Below are 23842 nucleotides of genomic sequence, written 5' to 3' on the forward strand. Positions count from 1 at the left end.
ACAAACAGATACTTATCAGAGCACTTCAGCTCGCAGAGAAACAAATTGTCATAATCTGGAACCCAGAATTTTTACTCTCAGCTGCCAATGACTTGAAACAATTTTTGGTTGTCTTGATAGAAAGGGTAATGACAGTCTTTGGTTCTGATCTTACAGCAATGGGTTCCCAATCACACCAGTGAGATTCGGGCCCTTTAATCAGATAAGGGATCCACACTGTTCAGGCTCTGCCTGAAGGGCACTCAAATATATATAAGGACACTGGAGAACAACAAAATCAACCATTTACTTCATTACCCAGATAGGAATTTCTCACTTTATCTCTGAGATCATAGTGCACCGTTGGGAATGCCATACATATATACAGTTAACTAAGTAGATGAGAGGTTATTTTATTCAAAACCTGCACTTACATTTTCCATTGATTTGCTTACTAGGGGCCTGAATGTACCCCTATGAGCCACACATGGAGGGACCCACTGTGTATTCATCTATCCCTTTGGTGCAGAATAGTGACTCACCTGGTTCTTCCTCTTTGCCTAGATCAGGCAATGCATTGTCTTTGGGATTGAGTCGGAGAAGGGAAGATGGGGGCGGGGGCGCTGGGGAGGACAGGGTACACTGTGTTACCCAGGGTTCTTTCAACCCAAAGCTCTCGGTAACTTTTACTTTGCGCGAGGAGGTGTCAGGAAATAAATCAGGGGAGACACGGCTGTCCGACCAATAGATGGCTGGCACAAACAGGACAGCACAAGAGTGCTTTCACTTAAAGCTAAACTTTACTAGTCTCAAGCACTTACACATGTCTGCAACAAGATTAGTAAAACACCCTCAACTATTGATAATTACCAAAGCTGAGTGTGGCTCCCGAGTGACACAGCGGCAGGCTTCTTGTGGCCAAATCTTCCATCTGCCGGTGGGGACAACAAGATGTATCCAGAGGGAGAGTCCAAAGAGAGTCCAAAAGAGTCCCCAAATGAGTCCAACTATCTCAAGCTTTTTCCCTTTATTTATACATTAGTAATAGAATGACATGTCCCTTAAAGAAACCTTGTTAAGTAAGCAATTTCAGTGATCCAGCAAGAGGTTCCTTCTGATTATTGATTAACCAGGTATGGGTCTTTCCAGGGTCTGCAGCCTTGAGACCTCAATAGACATTCCTGGGGCATATCCTACTCTTTTAAAATGCATGTATCAGCACCTTCAACACAATTCTTAGCAGGAAGGACACGGGGTCAAGCTACCCTTTCTGTGGCACTCAAAACCCCCTCCCCTCCTGCTTTGGTCAAGCTGAGATTGCTGAATGGCCAATTTACAGCTTGCTGACTAGGCTGCCTTTAACAATAAGCCATAGTGGTTTCAAGCACTTTACTGGTTTGCCATAGTCTCCCCGTACAACTGGGGTTGTGGAATGAGGATGCAAATCATCCCCGCATAGAGCGTGGGGCAAAAATGCAGAGCAGCAAGACCTCCTTCCACACACAGGGATGTTGTAGGAGAAATCCATTAATGCATGTGAGGTCCTAAGGTACTACAGTGATAAGTGCCAAAGAAATGCCTATAAATAAAATAGATAACCACAGAGAGAACTGTCTGAACAATGCTCTGAGCAAAATGTGTAATGATGACTCACATTTTGTAAAGGCCAAAGCATATTGGCAAATCTGATTAGGGTAGAAGAACCTCAAAATGTTCTGGATCTCCTAATTAATTTAATGGGTTGAGCAACAAGAAAGGCTCATATTCTGCTCTCACTTACACTGAAATCAGTGGAGTTATTTCTGGATTATATTGGTGTGGGAGAAGAAGCAGGCCCAATCAGCCTAATTCTGTCAATTCTTACTCATTTGGTTTGTCCCATTAATTTCTGCAGGACAACTCACAGAAATAAAGATTTTCAGGATTGGGCCCAAAAGATAACTTACGTTTATAGCATAGGCATGCCCTAAATTAAGTTGTTAGAATTGATTACTAATCTGTCTTGTAGAAAAAAACACCTCTGAGGTTTCAAGCCTCTAAATAACAATAGCAATATAGTTATTTCTTAGTTATGAAATAAGTGTAATATCTTTTGTGCCATTAAATATAAAAGTATGTTGTAAAGTTTCCTTGTTTTATGGCGGTCTTATCTACGGTACAAGGCTGATTAATGAAACGTTAAATATATGCTGAAACTACTTTTTCTTTTTACACATAGTTCAAGCAAAGAGACATTAAATTACTCACAGGTACAATTTTAAATTTAAATAAAAGCTCATTTAATTTTACTTTGCAATCAGGTAAATTAATGAGATGGAATCAAAACAATATGCTGTAATTGCATTTATAAATTATTTCTTCTGTCCTTCATGAGTGTTCTTTCTGTTTAAGATATTGAAATTTGGTGTCTAAATATAAAGTGCAGTAACATCTGGTACTAATTGCTGGTTTGAATAATATAGACAAACTTCAAGCATTCCTTTCTTTTGAAAGGAGGCTTTTAGTGGGAGGTTCTGAGTCAAAGGTTGTAAAAATCTCATGCCACTAAAAATAGCTAATATCTCAAATACCTTCTAGAACTAAATGATCACTTTAATATAAGGGTCCCACTTGATAGAATATAGTTGCTCTGCTTTTATTATTAGAAAGAAAAAGTATTTGTGAACCAGTTACGTTTGCTATGATTTATGGGTTCATATTATTTGTTATTGAAAGTGTTAAGTTACTTGCCTAGTAACTGCAAAAGAATTCATTCATCCTCAAACTGTCATGAATTTCAGCACAAAAGATTGTCCTTCCAAAACGCTGTACCAGAAGTGTGCCTTTGATTATTTGTCATTTGTTATCTTTTAATTGTTTATTATTCTCCTCCTCCTTGCAGGACCAATAGCATGTGACTTAGGTGACAAGCCACACAACTGAAAAAGCAAACAGTAAAAATGAACCGTTCACAAACTATAACAAACTTTTTGCTAAGTTCTTAAGAACAATGAGTATGGTTGAAAATAACCAGGATTGGATGGTCATGTTACTGTCAATGTAGCCCATCAGCTAAAATCTGGTTACTGAACTTCCTTCCTATGTTGTTAAATCAAGTGTATAGAAAGAAAAAGTGGGCCTGACTCTTCACTGCCTTACACCTTGTGTGGCCAATTACACCTGTGAAAAGTGGGAGGAAAACATTACTGTTCAGTTTTAGTACCATGTTACCCCCAGTTGTGTGCTCACTTTGCAGTCAGAAAGGATAGCCAACATGCAAGGATCTGATTCTTCATTGGTTAATATTCCCCTGAGACAGTAGATAGATAAGAAGCAGGGAAATGGTATTTAGTGGTCTCCGACCCCCATTTTCTAGCCTTTTTGTTTACATTGTAGCTACAGGGACTATGCTCATTACTGTGATATCTGACCCACTCACAAAACTATAGAGTTTGAAGACAGAGATATTTCTCCTTTCTCCTCCCTCGTCTTCAGAAACAGAACCTCATCCGCCTCTTTCACCTCTCGGTTGTCCTGGACTATGACTACACTACAGAGTTTACAGCGGTGCAGCTGCACTGATGGAGTTGCACGGCTGTAGTGTGGCTTAGTGCAGCCCAGCCCCCGGGAGCAGTGGTAGCTATGTTAGTGGAAGAAGCTCTCCTCTTGACCTAGTGTTGTCCCCACTGGCCCTTAGGTTGGTGCAATTTAGGTTGCTCGGGGGAGGGGGTGGCTTATTCACACCCCTGAATGACATAAATTTATACTGACCTAAGCTGTAGAGTGTACATAGCCCTGGAGTTTTACTACTGTTAACCCCACTGACATCAGAGAAGTTACTTCTGGTTTGGGCCCCAATTCAGACAGGTATTTAAGCACATGCCTAACTTTAGCCGTGTGAGTTGTCCTGTTGAAGCTGGTGCCTTGTGCTGGTGTCAGACGAGAACCAGGCCCATTGTGTGTGGGTATATTTAATGTACTTGTTTTTGTTTTTTATTTGTTTTAGTGGGAAGGCTTGGTTGAAGTGGGTTTTCATTTTGCTCTGAAGGCATTCCCAGCCTCTTCTAGGAGTGCATTAACTGGCATGTTGGCTTTTAATCTGTTCAATAAGTGCAATGGCAACCTCAGTAAAAGGACTCGAGTGATAGTGAATGTAATTTCATAGGACCCACTCCCCATAGAAATGATACATTGTTTCAGCCAGCAACATCTATTAACATTCCTGAATGGATCCCTCCAAATCCTCCCACCCACCCCTCAATTCCTTCACACACAGGTTTTCCAGGACATCACCTAATTTATTGACAGACATTTTGAGAAACAAATTTAAGCAAGCACAAGTTGTGTCATGATCTCTGTTTGATCTCATCCAAATCATCTTTCCATTGTTGTATAGGGAGAGGAGTCTGGGGAAGTCCTAGATCATGGCCAAACACAATCACAGTGCCCTGTGTTTCAAAGAGCCATCATCCCTGCAGAGACAATATTTCAGCACTGTTAAGAAAAATATACACTGACCCATTTTTAAATATGCATGCTAACTTTAAAGCTTGGATTGCCTTAGGCTGAGTGAGGATTTTTCCTTTGTGTGGAGAATCATTCCAAGCATGTCTGGCAGTAGCATTGATACAGTATAATTCTCTTTCTGTACAGCCAAAATGTGCCATCTGATAGCTACAGGCTGATCATTCGAGAAAGAAGCTTTCTGTGTCCATCATGAACATTTTGACGTGCAGTATTTGTTGTGATGGTGTCAATAATAGCTCACTGCATCCTACACAGCAGAGGGAGGCCTTCAGCCTTCCATCAGAAAGTAGCCACCCTAGGTACCAACCATCCCATGCTAGTTAGTTGATCTGCTACAAAGATAGCTATGTGATCAGCCCAGACTGCAAGAGCACCAGGCATTAAACAAGGGTGCACACATCTTATTAGTCTTTTATCCATCTATATACACAGCCAAAAAAGGTTTGCAGTGAGGAAAAAAAATAGTTCTGCTGTTCTGATCAACCTGACTTCTTGTACTGACCTCCTTTGTTTTTACTGAGCAAAGGCAGAGCAATTGCTACTGAATATGAATAGCCAAGATACAATCCTCTCTTCTCTTTCCTCACTTTCCATTGAGAGAGTGTCTGTTAGGTTAGAAGTAAATATGAGCCCTTTCTACACACTTAGGATCTAAAGCCACATGTTCCCAATGTTCAGTGGAGGGGGGAGTTCAGATCTGGGATGAAATCCGGGCCCCACTGAAGTCAATGGGAGTTTTGCTGTTGACTTCAATGAAGCAAGGATTTCACCCCTGGGGTTTTGGCTCAGCCCACGGTGGGTATGTCTACATTGCATTGTGGACATAACAGCACAGATGGTGGCTTGGGCTAGCCACCTGAGTACAGTCTTGCCTGATGCCATGGGTCTGAGCTGGGGTTGCTAGCCCAAGCTATTTTTAGCATGCTAGCTTGAGTGTAGCTGTGCAGGTCTCTACGTGAGGGGAGACACGCTTCCAGCTGCAGTGTAGACGTAGCCTGTGAAGCCAAAGGCAAACCTTGAAGGCCGGAATTTTCAAAGGAGCCTAAAAGTGCATCGGTCATGGAAGTTCAGATCCAGGTTCCAAAGTTCAGGGATGTTTGGAGCTGCATTTTTGTTTAGGCTTATCCCTAGTTAGACTCTCTTCCTCATGGAACTTCATTAGAAATAGTGGCATTCTGCTGGCAGGGCAGGTTTGTTTCTATACAGATGTTGTTCATGTATGGAGGCCTCAGTAAGTTTGTTCAGGCTTATGATGTATCTGACAGTACTTGCTATGGAACGGCATCTGTGTGAATCAAATATACATCCCAAAACAGTACTCACTCAACTGAACATTTTAGTCTAAAGTCTCATTAATGTGTTGAGTCAGTGTTCAAACTTGGATATATAAAGCTTGGCACCAAGATCCATAATTAGGCATCTAAACAAAATGGCCTGATTGTCAGTGGTGTTGCGCACCAGCAGCGAATGATAGTTGAATCAAGCCATTTTTCAGTTAGGTGTCTGTGTGGTGGGGCATGCCCCCATCCCAATCAGGAGAAGGCTGCGGAACTCCTTTAGGCTCAACCTGTTCTAAACTGACACAACTGCAGAGTCTGCTCCACTTGGAGGAAACAGCTTACAAGGGAGAACTTCCCACAGGAAGGGGTGTGCATTGAGGGGAAGCCTGCTGCGTGGGCCATGTCTATACATACAGTGCTGCAGCGGCAATACAGCTGTACCACTGCAGCACATCTGGTGAAGACTCTCTGTGCTCTCCCACTGGCATAAATACACCACCTCCGTGAGTGGCAGAAGCTATGTTTGCAGGAAAAGTGCTTGGTGTCATGGGGGCTTGGCCTGTCGAGCGGGGCCACCCCATTTTGCCCATTGAGATGCCCCGTCACATGGTTGTCGGAGTTCCCTGTTTGGTCAATCATGATCGGGGTATCTCAGGACCCCTGATGGGGCAGAGAAACCAAGCAGTCCGTAACCCCTGGGGTAGGACAGTGCAAGCAAACACTCAGCTTAGGTCCCCTGAGCCTCCTGGCTGGGGCAGGCAATAGCAGTTGGTGGGTTCTGGCCCCATGGGCAGGGCAGAACAATCAGTCTGTAGCCCCTGGGGCAGGCCAGGGAAGAGCAGAGCAAACACTCAGTCTATGGTTGGAGCCCCTGATAGTCACGTCTCGTGGTAAGTGTGGGGTGATGTGTGAAGGGGAACCTGGGCCCACCCTATTCCACCAGTAAACTGCCTATTAAGGGTTCAGGCATCGGCTCCTAACACATCACCTGGGTCACTTCCGACCAAAAAGCCCATCTTGGGCATCTCCTTGGCTGGCAGTGGCTCAGCATCCCAGTCAATCTCTGCAGTCAGCTGCTCGTCCACAGTATAGTCTGGGTCGATGGTCCCTACAGTCTGTAGAGTTGATGGTTCATTGTTAGGAGCCTGCAGCATATGTCCTTCCTTCTCCTCTGCCATCCCTGACTGAACTGGGCTGCCTCCTTTTATCTCCTTTATTCATAACCATGAGCAACATAAGTTATGTTGACATAGGCTGTAGTGTAGATATAGCTGCTGACTCTTGAAGGTGGAAAGCTTGGAAACCTCTGCTGACCACAAAAACTCACCAGAGCAGGTCCAAGCTCATTGCCTCAGGGAAGAATTGAAAGTAAACTGACCTGGGGTTTAGCTGTACCCGACTGCTATAAAGAAGCCAGACCTCTATAGATTCTTTTAAAGGAAAATTCAGAGACTGAATGTCCAAAGTAAGGTTCTTCTTCAAGTGCTTGCTCATATTGATTCCAATTAGGTGTGTGCGCACCGCGTGCACAATCGTTGGAAGATTTTTACCTTAGCAACACTTGGTGGGTCGGCTGAGGTGTCCCCTGGAGTGGCGCCTTTACGGCACCGGATATATACCCCAGCGGACCCAGCGCCCACTCAGTTCCTTCTTACTGCCCGTGACAGTCGTTGGAACTGTGGAGCGTGGCTTAGCTGAACTCCACTTTCCTAGCTTATAGTGTAGCACTCGTTTATAGTTGTAAATAGTTTTAAGAGTAGTTGTTGTTAGTTCTTTAGTCGTAGTTAATAGTTATTGTTTTTTAGTGTAAATAGTAGTTGGGGGTAAGGGGCTCCTCCCCTTCCCTCCCTCCCGGTACCCGGGCTGATGCCTAGGTCTCTGGGTTTCAAACCATGCTTGGCCTGCCTTAAGCCAATGCCTATGGGAGACCCCCACAACTCCTGTTTGAAGTGCCCGAGGGAATCCCATCAATACAATAAGTTCCACATTTGCAAGGCATTCAATGTGGTCACGCTTTTTCTATCTTGCTGAATCTAGAAGGGGAGGTACTGCAAGAATTCATTGTCTGGCTGTGTTAGAGGTAGAAAGATAAAAGGCTACCTTAATTAGAGAGTAAATTACAGATAGTAAGTAAAACACTAAAATCATAACTTTCCAAATTTTAACTAATCAAATACCGGTCACTTTGTTTCATATTTTTGCATGAATAAAATTATTCTGACAATATTACTACAACTATTATTAATTATCTAGCCATTCTTCATGCTGAATGCATAAGCTTCTCTATTTATTTTATTTTTTAATGTCTCATGCGCTGTGCTGACACTGTACAATTTCAATAATTGGATTTTTTCCCCCTACTTTAGCACAGGGAATACAGATTATTGTATTGCTTTGTTGGATGCTAGATGGGCCTGTCTTTCATGATTGCTGAAAATCAGTGTACAGGATAGGAAATGGCATTACATATTTCAAAATAGTAACTGTAGTCACTGAGGCTAGGGTAATGATTTTTGGTTTTGAATGCTCTGATAAAGATGATGATAGTGCTATTGAAAAATACACAAATCATCAGGCATTCACAAACAGCAGGTAAGGTACAAGGCAGTCTTGCTGAGAAGTGCAATGAGAATCTCAAAGCTTCAGACGTGTATGGCTTTAGAGTCCAAAACTTTGGTCCCAGTATAGCAAAGCACTTGAGCATGTGTTTAAGCTTCTTTGAAGCCAATGAAACTTAAGCATAAGCTTAACTTTAAGTAAGTGTTTGTGTTTTCTTTTTGTCTTGGTGTGGTTGGGGTGTGGGGGGGGGGGGGGAGGTATACAACGCACTTCCAGCTACAGGAATAGCATAACTGAAGTATCTTATTCTGACCCCATCCCCATCCCATCCTCACGGCATGGGATGGATCCTTCCCCGCTCCCCCGCTTCTGCTCTCACCCTGCCCTGGTGGAGTTCTGGAGTCGACGGGAGCGCGTTTGGGGATATATCATGTCTAGATGAGACGCGATATATCAATCCCCGATAGATAGATTGCTACCACCAATCTGGCGGCTAGTCTGGACATACCCTTTGTAAGTAAATGAAGGCAGACTCAAAATAAGTATGTATAAACTTAATGCTTAATTGCTGATTTACTTTCCTTCTGCCTGTGCTGAACAAGATGATATGAACTATTGTGTTTACTTCTCAGATGGACCAATCTATTTGCCTTTGATTATTCAGGATCCTGTGAAGATTTATGTCTCATTCAGGAAATTAGTTAAGAATGTGCTTAAGTTTATGTTTATTCAACAAAACACTAAACTTCAACAGAACTAAAGCATGTGCTTACAGATAAGAGCATTACTTAAGTAATTTCTTGAATAGGAGCCTTAAGAGCATTTGGAACCTAGACTAGATTTGGATTTGGATTTCCACAAAATTTTGGGGTGGGGATCTGGATCAGGGGATTCATTTCAACTGATTACAGAGAGCAGGACCAGCTGCAAAATTTTGGATTTGGATGTGGATTCTGAAACCTTCTCCACAAATTTTAGGGCTCTTTGGATCCAGGGTTTTTGTCCAGATCCGTCTTGGATCAAAATAGTGAAGGTTTGTGTATTGTGTGATCTCTCTGACCAAAAGATTTTATTCATAATACGATTCTTTGGAGCATTTTAAGATTTTAATAAAGCTTTTCACTTTATTTCTTTTACTGACCTTGACCACCCATGCCTCCCAAAAGAATTGTCTAGTTAAACTCATTTTAAAGCCTTTTGAATGTGCATTTGGTCTGTGTGAAGCCCATTTGAAACTTCCTGTTACCCTGGAAGCTGATTGAATTGTAGGTCAAGTCTGACATCAAGTGGTCAGATGTATTGTATTCCCACAGGAATTATCATGGTGATTTTCTTTTACAGTCTCAAAAAATGTCCTCCTTCTCAATGTTTTCTTCTTATATCACCAGTTCTCCCTCTAGTGTCTGAGCCCTATCCCCACTGTGGTTTCCACCAAGGCAATGGAGTGTCACCCACAAAACTAATCACAGCAGACTGAAATACTGCAGCTGCTGAATCTTCCAGCAGACTACTGTGCTGGTATAAATAAAGTCTTCATGCATCCTTTCTTTTCCCAATAAATTTTAATGAGAGCTACCCCTTTCAGTAAGACCCTTAGCTTTCAAGAGACCTATACACCATATGTCAACGTTTTGAGGCATTTCAATAATCCTAACAATACTTATCACTTACATTAGTGATACTCAGACTTCAATGGTTAGGAGACAAATTAGCAGTAAACATTACCCAAAGAATGCATCCGAAGAAGTGAGCTTTAGCTCACGAAAGCTCATGCTTAAATAAATTTGTTAGTCTTTAAGGTGCCACAAGTACTCCTGTTTTTATTACCCAAAAGAGCCACAGTCGTGTGAATTCATTGTTTCATTTACTATACGACTATATATTCATATTTAAACAGAATGACGGGAAATATTTAGTTCAAATATATAATATTATTCTCACAGCAAAATGACTGACCAAGTATTATTATTTTATCAACTACAATTGGTTAATACCATAGTAAAAGCATCCTGATTGGTTAATAATTAAACCATACAGGGTTCTAATACCATGTGCTGCAAAGAGCCGCAGGAGACACATTAAAGAGCTGCTTGCGAGCCTCCGTCTGAGTATCACTGACTTACATAGTGCTTTACATTATTGAAGTGCGTTGCCAACAATAATTCATTAATTGTCACAATACCATGGTGAGGAAAGTCCATAGTATTTATCTCCATTACAGATGATGAAATGGAGGCACAGAGGTTAAGTGACAGGTTTCAGAGTAGCAGATTTGCCCAAAGCCACTGACAAGCCTGAGATTAGAAAGCTGAATTTCCATACTGCCATGCTCAAATTTACTCTTCTAGCCTATTGTTCTGTTGCCTTTACATTTTAATTAATTGATTGCTTCCAAAGAGAACTCTTGGACTTACTCTTGTCTTTGTCACAAGCCCCATGTTTGGAACTGCAAGGAGATGCACTGGCCCAGCAGCAGACCAGGAATGCAATTGTGAATCAGGGTCACAATCTTAGGGCTTGACTGCACTGAGAAGTTAGTGTGCAGCAAACTAGGGTGTGAATTTACAGCATATTAGCTATGCCATATTTAAATGCTGATTTACTTTTTTGCTGCCTGTGCTCTTACTGCACTAAAAGTGCCCTTGGGTGGTTTAGGTACACTTTACAATGTACTAAGCTACAGCACACAAAGGTACTTGTAGTGGTCAGTAAGAATGTCCACACAGGGAGGTAGCGCAGAGAAGCTAATGTACTGTAAATTCACACAGTAGTTTGCTGCACATTAACAGCCCATGTAAACATATTCTACCCATTGATAATTAAATTAATAAGTAGATATGAGCATCAGGTTTCCTTCTGCGCTGGGGCAGGGGAAATATCCTGCATCAGCCAAGATGCACATTACATCTCCTTACTCTTCTAGATGGTGTGCAAGGTGAGCCACAATCTGGCTTGCTACTTTTTCAAAACAAAATTGACTGAAGATACAGTAGTAGTTTTACAAAATAATTTTTATCAGCAAAATTAAGATATCATTTCTTCACTGCAACATTAATTTGTCCACAAATCCTTTGCATAAAAACCGGGTACTGGGAGCTAGGGTTAGGGTTCCTATGGGTAGGGCACTTGGAGCTAGGATTAGGTTTCCTCTGAGTAGGGCACGTGGAACTAGGCTGAGGGTTCCTATGGGTAGGGCACTTGGAGCTAGGGTTAGGGTTACTATGGGTAGGACACTTGGAACTAGGGTTAGGATTCCTATGGGTAGGGCTACCTGCCCTAGGGTTAGAGTTCCTAAGGGTAGGGCACTTGGAGCTAGGGTTAGGGTTCATATGGGTACGGCTTATCGCCCTAGAGTTAGGGTTCCTAGAGGTAGGGCTTCCCACCCTAGGTTTAGGGTTCCTAAGGGTAGGGCACTTGGAGCTAGGATGAGGGTTCCCATGGGTAAGGCTTCCCGCCCTATGGTTAGGGTTCCTATGGGTAGGGCACTTGAAGCTAGGTTTAAGGCTCTTATGCCTAGGACTTACCGCCCTAGGGTTAGGATTCCTATCGGTAGGGCACTTGGAACTAGGAGTAGGGTTCCTATGGGTACGACACTTGGAGCTGAGATTAGGGTTCCTATGGTAGAGCGCACCTCCCTAGGGTTAGGGATCCTATGGGTAGGGCACTTGGAGATAGGGTTAGGGTTCTCATGGGTTGGGCACCCCACTCTAGGGTTAGGGTTCCTATATGTAGGACTCCCCATCTTAGATTTAGGGTTCCTATGGGTAGGGCACTTGGAGCTAGGTTTAGGGTTTCTATGTGTATGGCTTCCCGCCCTAGGGTTAGGGTTCCTAAGGGTAGGGCACTTGCAGCTAGGGTTAGGGTTCCTATGGATAGGGTACTTGGAGATATGGTTAGGGTTCCTATCGTTAGGGCTCCCTTCCCTAGGGTCAGGTTTCCTATGGGTAGGGCACTTGGAGATAGGGTTAGGGTTCTCATGGGTTGGGCACCCCACTCTAGGGTTAGGGTTCCTACGGGTAGGGCACTTGAAGCTAAGGTTAGGGTTCCTAAGGGTAGGGCACTTGGAGCTAGGGTTACGGTTCCTATGGGTAGGGCTTCCCGCCCTAGGGTTAGGGTTCTTAAGGGTAGGTCATTTGTAGCTAGGGTTCGGCTTCCCATGGGTAGAGCGCTCTGCCCTAGGGTAAGGGTTCCTAATGATAGGGCACTTGGAGCTATTGTTTGGGTTCCCATGCCCTAGGGTTATGGTTCCTTTGGGTAGGGCTTTCTGAACTAGGGTTAGGGTTCCTAGGAGTAGGGCACTTGGAATTAGGGTTAGGGTTCTAAGTTAGGACTTCCCGCTCCAGGGTTAGAGTTCCTAAGGGTAGGGGACTTAGAGCTATGATTAGGGTCCCTATGGGTAAGGCACCCTGCCCTAGGTTTAGGGTTCCTATGCATAGGGTACTTGGAGCCAGGGTTAAGGTTCCTATGGGTAGGGCACTTGGAGCTAGGGTTAGGGTTATTATAGGTAGGGCACTTGGAGCTAGGGTTAGGGTTCCTATGGGTAGGGCTTCCTGCCCTAGGTTTAGGGTTCCTCATGGTAGGGCACTTGGAGCTAGGGTTCGGGTTCCTGTGGGTAGGGCTTCCCGCCCTAGGGTTAGGAATCCTAAGGGTATGCCACTTGGAGCTAGGTTCAGGGTTCCTATGGGTAGGACTTCCCACCCTAGGGTTAAGATTCCTAAGGATAGGGCACTTGGATCTTGGGTTAGGGTTTCTGTGGTTAGGGTGCCCCGCCCTAGGGTTTAAGTTCCTAAGGGTAGGGCACTTGGAACTAGGGTTAGGGTTCCTATGAATAGGGTGCCCCACCTGAGGGTTTGGGTTCCTATGGGTAGGGTATGTGGAGCTAGGGTTAGGGTTCCTATGGGTATGGCACTTGGAACTAGGGTTCTATGGGCAGGGGACTTGGAGATAGGGTTAGGCTTCCTATGGGTAAGGCACTTGGAGCTAAGGTTTGAGTTCCTATGGGTAGGGTACTTGAAGCTAGGGTTAAGGTTCCTATTGGTAGGGGACTTGGAGCTAGGGTTAGGGTTCCTATGGGTAGGGCTTTCCGCCCTAGGTTTAGGGTTCCTCAGGGTAGGGCACTTGCAGCTAGGGTTCGGGTTCCTGTGGGTAGGGCTTCCCCCCCCCAGGGTTAGGATTCCTAAGGGTAGGGCACTTGGAACAAAGGTTTGGGTTCCTTTGGGTAGGACTTTCTGCCCTAGGATTAGAGTTCCTGAGAGTAGGACACTTGAAACGAGGGTTAAGGTTCCTAAATTAGGTCTTCCCGCTCTAGGGTTAGGATTCCTAAGGCTAGGGCACTTGGAACTAGGGTTAGGGTTCCTATGGGTAGGGCACTTTGAGCTAGGGTTAGGGTTCCTATGGTTAAGGCTTCCCGCCCTAGCGTTAGGGTTCCTAAGGGTAAGGCACTTAGAGCTAGCGTTAGGGTTCCTAAGGGTAAGGCACTTAGAGCTAGAGTTAGGGTTCCTATGGGTAAGGCACTTTGAGCTAGGGTTAGGGTTCCTATGGTTAAGGCTTCCCGCCCTAGGGTTAAGGTTCCTAAGGGTAGGGTACTTGGAGCTATGGTTAGGGTTCCTAATGTCACGGCTTCCCGCCCTAGAGTTAGGGTTCCTATGGGTAGGACACTTGGAGTTAGGGTTAGGGTTCGTATGGGTAGGGCTTCCCGCCCTAGGGTTAGAGTTCCTAAGGGTAGGGCAGCTGTGAGTGTCTCAATGTTAGCCTCATGTCTATAATCAGCTGCACAGGTTTACACTTCCGCATTCTCACAGAAAAGGTACAAAGAGGTTGATAAGAAAAGGTTCAGAAAAGGGCAACTAAAATGATTATGGGTTTGGAGAGGGTCCCATACGAGGAAAGATTAAAGAGGCTAGGACTCTTCAGCTTGGAAATAGGTGACTCAGTGAGTATATGATAGATGTATATAAAATCATGAGGGATGTAGAGAAAGTGGATAAGGAAAAGTTATTTACTTATTCCTATAATACAAGAACTTGAGGTCACCAAATGAAATTAATAGGCAGCAGGTTTAAAACAAATAAAAGGAAGTTCTTCTTCACACAGCGCACAGTCAAGTTGTGGAACTCCTTACCTAAGGAGGTTGTGAAGGCTAGGACTATAACAGTGTTTAAAAGAGAACTGGATAAATTCATGGTGGTTAAGTCCATAAATGGCTATTAGCCAGGATGGGTAAGGAATGGTGTCCCTAGCCTCTGTTCGTCAGAGGATGGAGATAGATGGCAGGATAGAGATCACTTGATCATTGCCTGTTAGATTCACTCCCTCTGGGGCACCTGGCATTGGCCACTGTCGGTAGACAGATACTGGGCTAGATGGACCTTTGGTCTGACCCGGTACGGCCGTTCTTATGAACCACAGTTTTGTTTCTGCTTGGAGTTCTCTCAATTGACCATTAACAGGCTTTCCTCAGATACACAGCACTGGCCAAATCTATTCCAAGGGTGGGTCCATTCACTCAATGGCTTTATTCTTTTACTATCCCATCTGAGAAATTTTAATATTTTGACTTTTCATCCAGATTGGGATGAAAACAAACATCAAGTCACCTGAATTTCCTACAGAACAGACATTTTGATTGTCACCCAGCTCTATTTGTATGTATTTGATGGATAAAGAGAGAACTGCAGTTTCCACTGTTATCAGTCCAACTCTGTCTAATAGGTTGTTTCCATTCTAGTCTTCTATGATCCTGATGCCTATATAGAACAGTGGTAACCTCAGTAGATACATAAATGGACACATTATGCCGAGAGAGAGAGAGAGAGAGAGATCCAATTAAAAAAACATGACTTGTGAAATAAACTAATATTGATTATCATTTGGTATCATTACTAGCCATTTTAAGATTATTTTATTTATGATTTATATTGGAAGGCCCCAGTTTTGTTTGGAGGCCATTTGGGCAGGTGCTCTGCAAACATACAGAAAGACACAAATCCTTGCCCCAAAGAGCTTACATTCTAAAATAGAAGCATAGAGGAAAGAGATACAAAGCAAGTAATCGGGGTGATGGCAGGCAGACGACATGGTAGCTCCATGATTATTGCTTCAAACCATATTTACCTTTGGTTGTAAGGATTGTGTGCAGGTGCTAGGTGGTGGTGTTGGCCTGTGATATACAGATGGTCTCGTGTAGTCTCTTCTGGCTTTAAACTCAAGTTGCTATAGGAAGGACAACCAGAATTCATTGCCAAAAATTCAGTTATCAATTAAATAAATTCAAACTACAAGGACTTCTTACTGTACATAAAAATGTCTATATTGTTACTTCCTAAAGCCTTCTATTAACATTTTTTCTGTGGAGTCACTAACATACTCTGTAAGCTGGATATAGACTCTTCCTACCCCCGGAAAGCAAGCTTTTCTTCCGTAGAAAATGCTCCCAAGCTGCATCACACTTTGAGGATGTTTTCGTAAAGCACTCATTATTGCAAGACTAGCGGGTACATTGAGGCTCACCATAGAAAACAAGCTCATTGGATAAATGACAGCATTGTACATCTCATGAGCTTTGAGAGGGACGTTGGCCAGAGTACACCACTGTAGAGTTTATTGCAGCTCCTATTGAATGTACAGTAATAGTAGTAGAATCTGGTCACTTTTATACTGAACAGGATAATAATATTGAACACAAAATTCAGCATAAGTAGGTGATTTTTAGCAAAGCGAATTATCCTCTTGTAAAACAAACAGCTCCCCAACCCAAGCCACTATGTATGTCTCAACGATATACTCCCATTTCTTTATTTTAAAGTCACTCACAAGGCTTTTTCTGCTCTGATTAGCTTATTAGGTAATGCTGGATCAGAAAGGCAGTTTTGGGGCATTGTCTGTCAACTTAGTGGAAATTAGGACAGTGAATGCCTTCAATTGTCTTTGCTCATTTCACATGTCTCTACAGATGTTCAATGTTTTAATATTTTATTGCTTGATTTTTTTCAATTAATTAGACGTACAATTTGTTAATAAACTAAATTTGTAAACAGTATAAGATGCAAAAGAGAGAGGTTTGTTACTCAGACGAATGTCACCTAGAATTTTTAATATATTAGCAGCCACAAGTGCTAAGATATATTTTCATGCCTCCAACTATAAGATGAATGTGTTAAAAGAAAAATTTCTATGGATTGTCTCAAGAACGGAACCATGAACCTACTCTTGCAAACCACGTAATCATTAGTCACAAGTGATCCAGTTGAAGTCAGTGGTTCCATTGGTTTCAATGGTCCCATGGTACTCATATGAGCAAACGTTTGTAAACAGGTCTCCAGTATTGGCATTTACCTTAGTTACTGGATATAGTTTACCAAGGTCCATAACTTAATGTATCCTGTAACAGCAGAGGGTTTAATAGAAGACCAGATTGTGTCTTGAATAACCTTCTGTGCTATCCCATGAACATCAGTGTGTCAAAATTGCATGTAGGTTTTCATTTTGAGCAACCTAGATTACTTTTCTCCTGGCAGTAAAATGAAAAGATCGTGCTAGTTCAGAGGCTATCGGTGTCCTTTCACCACTAGAAAAAAGGTTTTGTTTCATTAAAAGATGCCTTAAAGTTGAGGCAGACATAGCACTAAAATATCTTCAAATATCTGTTTGTAATATTAGGGCAGGTTTGGATGATATATGTCAGTACTTTACAACTGTACGTTGACTAGAAAGTGAACTATACATGATCTGTTTCTCTGTGGGATCCTTCCTGAAGTGGTGATCTGTAAGGCACCAGACCACTACTCATTTCTCAAGAACCATTTCTTCTTTGACGCATACAAGTCATAAGCCAGCTAAGTAAGGATAGGTTGAAGGGCAGTTGAGTCAGATAGAAGCAATTTTTTTTTGTTTTGGGTATATAATGTGCACAGCATGTATAAAAACTACATATTTTGCTTGAATTGCTCCTGTGTCATCTCATCCTTATTCTGACTCTAGCCAGTTGTGTGATATTAGGCATTTCCCTTAATTGCTAAGTTTCCTCATGTATAAACCAGGGAAGAGGATATTTATGTCCTTGTAAAAACAGTGTGAGGTATAACTAAATTATATTAATCTACTGCTTTATAAGAGCAAAAATATTGTGGTCAAAGAGTGGCAGAGGCACAGCTAAACCTGAGAGGTTCTCAGCCCTGTGCTTGCGACTCCAGACTAAGCAAGCTGCTCCAGCTGTGGAATAAGTGGGTTTTAATTTAGCTGGAAACTCACATTTGCAAACTCTTGCATGAAAGTGTTTTTTCACCTTTTTTTGCATGGCTTGATGTGAAAATGTACTGAAATTCCAGACCAAAGTTTTTTCATCAGTGTTGCCCAGCTCTGCTTAGCCTAATCTTCTCATCTTAATGGCACAGATGATCCCTCAATAGTAGGAAAAGAAGTAATTATTTCCTTCAGATAAATAAAATGTGTTCTGAAAATCAAAGGTCATGGTGTATACTACCCCAAACTATCATGTACTTTTTACGTACATACATAGACATAAGAGGGTATATTGAGATGAAAAAGGTAAGGTAACACTATAATGACATGTAAAAATATTAGTAGAAGGTAATGTAACTGTCTATTGGGACAACTTATACTTATGGAAACATAAGATGGACAGACTTTGGTAGCAGAAAGCAAGGGGAGAGTTCCAGTAGTTTGGTATATTAAAAATGTCAATTACACTAGCTATCAATAGTTTGAGGAACACAGTCTAAAATTCAAGGAAGATTTATAACATTTGTGATCAGAGTGTAAAATATAACAGAGCCTATAACATTTAGATGCCTGCTGGCATTTACTTTTACCTTACACAGCTCATATCAGTTATATGAAAATTTTATGTGCTCTATAACAGCACTGAAATAGAAATTTATTTATAAGGTAACTGCAAGGGAATCCAGCATTTTAAAAATGTAGTATTTGGTCCGCTTAATCAGACAAATCTCTAGAGAAAACTAACAATCTGATTAAATGTGATTTGACACTATAGAGGCTAGTCCTTAAAAATATACTGTGGTTTAGTAAGATGTGCCATGGTATTAATATTAAGCTAGACATGTGCTATTTGGTATGTGATCTCTTAAACTCTACACTCTGATTGTCAGATTATTATATTGTCTGGGACCATGTGGAGAAACAATGGCATCCAGTGGCTAGCGAACAGAGATGCTGTACTATGGGTAAACTCTAGAAATCCATGCTACGAAATGCTTTCCCCACTTTACCGTCATTACCCATCCTGTCAGAAGGGAGACATTGTGGGACAACTTGCTGTATACAATGTGTACCTTGTGTAACAGCCACCATAAAATGTTGCAGCCTTCATAAAGTTTCAATGACTTCAATTGGTAGTTGCTCATGCATACGGATGGCAAAGTCAGGCCCTAAATTAATGTGTTTAATTATGTTAATATTGTCCCTTGGGGCAGGACTCCACTTGTCACCTCTTCCCAACATCATGCTGAATACATAATAATTATCTATGTTCCAATTTTTGTAGTCAATTGTGTTTCTATTTTAACAGTATTTCCATATTATCTACACTTTTTTTAGTTTCCCCTCTATATATCATATAGAAACGTAAGAATGGTCTGCCCCACTATGGCCAATGGTCTATATAGCCTAGTATCCTGTCTTCTGGCAGTGGCCAGTGCCAGATGCTTCAGAGGTAATAAACAGAACTGGGCATTTATGGAATGATCCATCCCCTTTCATTGAATCCCAGGTTCTAGCAGTCAGAGGTTTAGAACAACCGGAGCATGGGGTTACATCCCCAACCATCTTGGCTAATAGCCATCAATGGACTTATGCTCCATGAATTTATCTAAATCCTTTTGAATGCAGTTATACTTTTAGCCTTCATACCATCTCCTGGCAATGAGTTCCTTATGTTTATTTTAAACCTGCTGCCTGGTAATTTTGTTGGGTGACTCCTGGTTCTTGAGTTAGTTGAAAGGGTAAATAACACTTAGAATCATAGAATACTAGGGTTGGAAAAGATCTCAGGAGATCAACTAGTCCAATCCCCTGCTCAAAGCAGGACCAGCACCAACTAAATCATCCCAGCCAGGGCTTTGTCAAGCTGGGCCTTAAAAACCTATAAGGATGGAGATTCCACCACCTCCCTAGGTAGCCCATTCCAGTGCTTCACCACCCTCCTAGTGAAATAGTGTTTCCTGATATCCAAACTAGACCTCCCCCACTACAACTTGAGACCACTGCTTCTTGTTCTGTCATCTGCCACCACTGAGAACAGCCTAGTTGCATCCTCTTTGGAACCCGCTTCAGGTAGTTGAAGGCTGCTAACAAATCCCCCCTCACTCTTCTCTTCTGTAGACTAAATAACCCAACTTCCCTCAGCCTTTCCTCATAAGTCATGTGCCCCAGCCCCCTAATCATTTTCGTTGCCCTCTGCTGGACTCTCTCCAATTTGTCCACATCCCTTCTGTAGTGGGGGGGATCAAAACTGGATGCAATACTCCAGGTGTGGCCTCATCAGTGCCAAATAGAGGGGAATAATCACATCCTTCAATCTGCCCGCAATGCTTCTACTAATACAGCCCAATATGCTGTTGGCCTTCTTGGCAACAAGGGCACGCTGCTGACTCATATCCAGCTTCTCATCCACTGTAATCCCCAGGTCCTTTTCTGCAGAACTGCTGTTTATCTTCCTTCCTAAGTGCAGGACTCTGCACTTCTCCTTGTTGAACCTCATCAGATTTCTTTTGGCCCAATCCTCCAATATGTCTAGATTAGTCTGGACCCTATCCCTACCCTCGATCGTATCTACCTCTCCCCCCAGCTTGCTGTCCCTCCCAGCAAACTTGCTGAGTGTGCAATGAATCCCATCATCCAGATCATTAATAAAGATGTTGAACAAAACCAGCCCCAGGACCGACCCCTGGGGTACTCTGCTTGTACCGGCTGCCAACTAAACATTTGATCATTACTGGTTGAGCCTGACAATCTAGCCGGGCTCACTCTCTTCCTTATTCGCTCTCTCCACACCATTCATCATTTTATAGACCTCTATCGTATTTCCCCTTAGTTGTCATCTCTTTCTAAACTGAACAAGCCCAGTCTTTTTAATCTCTCCTCATATGGCAGCTGTTCCATACCCTTAATCACTTTTGTTGCCCTTCCCTGTACCTTTTCCATTTCTAATATCTGTTTTGAGATGAGGTGATCAGAGCAGTACAGAGTATTCAAGGTGTGGGCGTATCATGGATTTGTATAGTAGCATTATGATATTTTCTGTTTTATCTGTCCCTTTCCTAATGGCCCCTAACATTCGGTTAGCCTTTTTGGCTGCCACTGCACACTGAACAGATGGATAGTTCTCTGAAAACATGTTAACTTCAAGGTCTCTTTCTTGAGGGTAGCAGCTAATTTAGACCCACATCATTCTGTATGGATAGTTTGTTGATATTATTTTTTCCAAGGCACATTACTTTTCACTTATCAACACTGAATTTCATTTTCCATTTTGTTGCCCAGCCACCCAGCTTTGTGAAATCTGTTTGTAACTCTTCACAGTCAACTTTGGTAACTACTTGAGTAATTTGTATCGTCTGCAAATGTTGTCACCTCATAGTTCACCCCCATTTTCCAGATCATGTATAAATACATGGAACAGCATGGAGGACCCCACTATTTACCTCTCTCCACTGTGAAAACTGACCATTCTTGGAGGACCCCACTATTTACCTTTCTCCACTGTGAAAACTGACCATTTATTCCTACCCTTTGTAACCCATTACTGATCCATGCGAGGACTTTCCCTCTTATCCCATGACTGGTTACTTTGCTTCAAAGCCTTTGTTATGGGACCTTGTCAAAGGCTTTCTTCAACTCCAAGTTCGCTATATCAGTTGGATCACTCTTGTCCACATGCTTGTTGAAACCCTCAGAGGATTCTAATTGCCTGGTGAGGCATGTTTTTCCTTTACAAAATCTGTGTTGGCTTCTCCCCAACATAGTGTTCATCTTTGTGTCTGATAATTCTATTCTTTATCGCAGTTTCAGCCAATTTGCCTGGTGCTGCGGTTAGATTTACTGCCCTATAATTGCTAAGATTGCCATTAGATCCCTTCAAAAAATCAGTGTTACATTAGCTATCCTCCAGTCATCTGGTACAGAGGCTCATTTAAGTGATAGGTTACATACAACCATTAGTAATCCTGCAATTTCCCATTTGAGTTTCTTCAGAACTCTTAGGTGAATACCATCTGGTCCTGATGACTTATTACTATTTAATTTATCAATGTGTTCTGAAACTTCCTCTATAGACACCTCAGTCTGGGACAGTTCCTCAGATTTGTCACCTAAAAAGAATCGCCTGCAGTGAGGACCAGTGCAAATAGTTGATTAACCTTCTCCGCCACGGCCTTGTGTTCCTTGAGTCCTCCTTTAGCACCTTGATCATGTGGCAGACTTCCTGCTTCTGATGTACTTTAAAAAATTGCTGTTTAGTTTAGTCTTACAAGTTACTCTTCAAATTCTTTTTGGCCTGACTAATTATACTTGCCAGAATTTATGCTCCTTTCTATTTTTCTAACTAGGATTTGACTTTCAATTTTTAAAGAATGCCTTTTTGTCTCTATCATGCTCTTTTACTCTGCTGTTTAGCCATGGTGGTAATTTTTGGTCTTCTTACTGTGTATTTTCTTTTGTTTTTTATTTGGAGTATACATTTAGTTTGAACCTCTGTTATGATGTTTTAAAATAGTTTCCATGCAGCTTGCATGCATTTCACTCTTGTGACTGTAACTTTTAATTTCCATTTAACTAGATTGCTATGTTATCCTAGCTTGTTATCCTAGGAAAGAAAAAATCAAGGGCCAAACTATCCCCTCCTCCTGGAGAAATACTGCAAAGATACGGAGAGAAGGAAGAAAATCCTGTGGGGTTGAACTTGTGGAGTTTCCAGCAAATTATCTTCTCAAGGGTTTGGATGGCCACAAAATTTGGAAGAGGGTGAGACTTCCCAATCCAGGGATCTGTGGAACTACTAGATCTGTTGAGGCATGAGCCAGCCACGTTGGCATCTGGCCTTCTGTGTTTCTCCACTGCCTTCTCACCAGTCAGTATATCTCCAGTATGAGCTGAACAGCTATTGGCTAGATGCCTCTGTAGTTCTAAGCTTTACAAACACCCTACTGGATTTTCATGTGGAAATAGGGCAGGTATGCAGGGGATGGAGTGCAATAAGCAGCCCGGTGCCACCCCTTCCTGCCCCAGGCTCTTCCCCCAAACCTTCTGGAGACCCCTTCTTGAATGGTATTGTGAAAGCAACACACATGCTGGGGAAGATCCATCCATGAATGGTCCCCTACATATATTCCTGTACAGGAGACTCTTGAGCCCTTAACTTGGTGTGATTCAGAACATGAACTGCCTACAGATTTCTGCTTGCAAATTGACCACTTTATTAATTGTTACAGCAATTTAGCTGGCATTGATTTAGAAGAAATACTTCCCTTTGTGGGCACTGCTGTGAGTTAATTGATTGCAATATGAATTATGCATCCCACACCAAAAACAAGGGCGCGTGAAGGAAGCCAAGGTTAGCTGTATTTCAGAAGGGTACTAGGGCAATTACAGCCCTATTTGACAAAAGGCTGAGTCATTTTGATATGAGAATATGTACTGGTTTGTCAGAAATAAAGCCAGGTCTTGCTTCCATTGAAGTCAGTGGCAGAACTTCCATTGACCCAAAGGAAGCAGAACTGGACCCTAGTCAGCATTGCCCAGAAGCATCAGGCTACTGTTTGCCATCATTTTGTTGTTTTTTATTTATTATTTATATTGTGATACTGCTTCGGAGCCCCAGTCATGGACCAGGACCCCATTGTCCTAGGCCATGTATGCAGAACAAAAAGAGAATCCTTGCCCCGAAACAGTTTGCAATCTGTTATATATCATCGAACAAGACACACTGAGCAAATCAACTGAAAGGACACAGGAGTCCAGTGAACCTTGCACTGCTTATCTGAAGTTACACTTGCACAAACCCCAGCACTCTGCACAAAATATGCTCCTGGCAATTCCCAGAGATGATCTCCAGCAAATGCTGGGATAGTATTTGACTGTAGGCACAGCTCTAACAGTGTTGGTGCATAAGCTGCCTCACCCCATGAGTTGCAATGCCTTCTCTCCTCCCACCCCTGCCCAAGCCTCTAGCAGCAGTAAATTATTCCCCACTCTTCTCCCATCCCCATGTTGGCTCAGTGAGTAGAGGTTGCACCAAAGTTTCGCTCAGCCTATGCTCACTCCCCACCCACTCGCTCTGTGGGGGAGTGAGCTGGTGTGTACTCCTGTGATCTGGACCCAAGATGCACTCCTGTGCAACTGGGCAGCCCGTGGAGGGGTAAAAGCAAGGCTCTTATTCCCCACATCCAAATTTAGCCTCACCCTCTGAGTCTGTGTAAGCTGAAAGGCTAGATAAAAAGATCTAAATCTACATAGATTTTATTGTACATCCTGGAAAAGTA

General features: G+C 42.6%; 1 long non-coding RNA gene across 2 annotated transcripts in view; it reads left to right on the top strand.

The window, feature by feature from the left end:
- The window catches only part of LOC120374642, a 68069-nt gene extending 45749 nt beyond the window's left edge, over window positions 1–22320 (top strand). The window contains exon 4 of one of the 2 annotated variants that reach the window (XR_005586187.1): window positions 22141–22320. This is a non-coding gene — a long non-coding RNA (uncharacterized LOC120374642). The remainder of the gene's footprint in view (window positions 1–22140) is intronic. The other variant, XR_005586190.1, reaches the window with a different exon arrangement.
- The last annotated feature ends 1522 nt before the right edge of the window (window positions 22321–23842 follow it).

This window comes from Mauremys reevesii, linkage group 11 (assembly GCF_016161935.1).
Source record: "Mauremys reevesii isolate NIE-2019 linkage group 11, ASM1616193v1, whole genome shotgun sequence".
Taxonomy (NCBI): domain Eukaryota; kingdom Metazoa; phylum Chordata; order Testudines; family Geoemydidae; genus Mauremys; species Mauremys reevesii.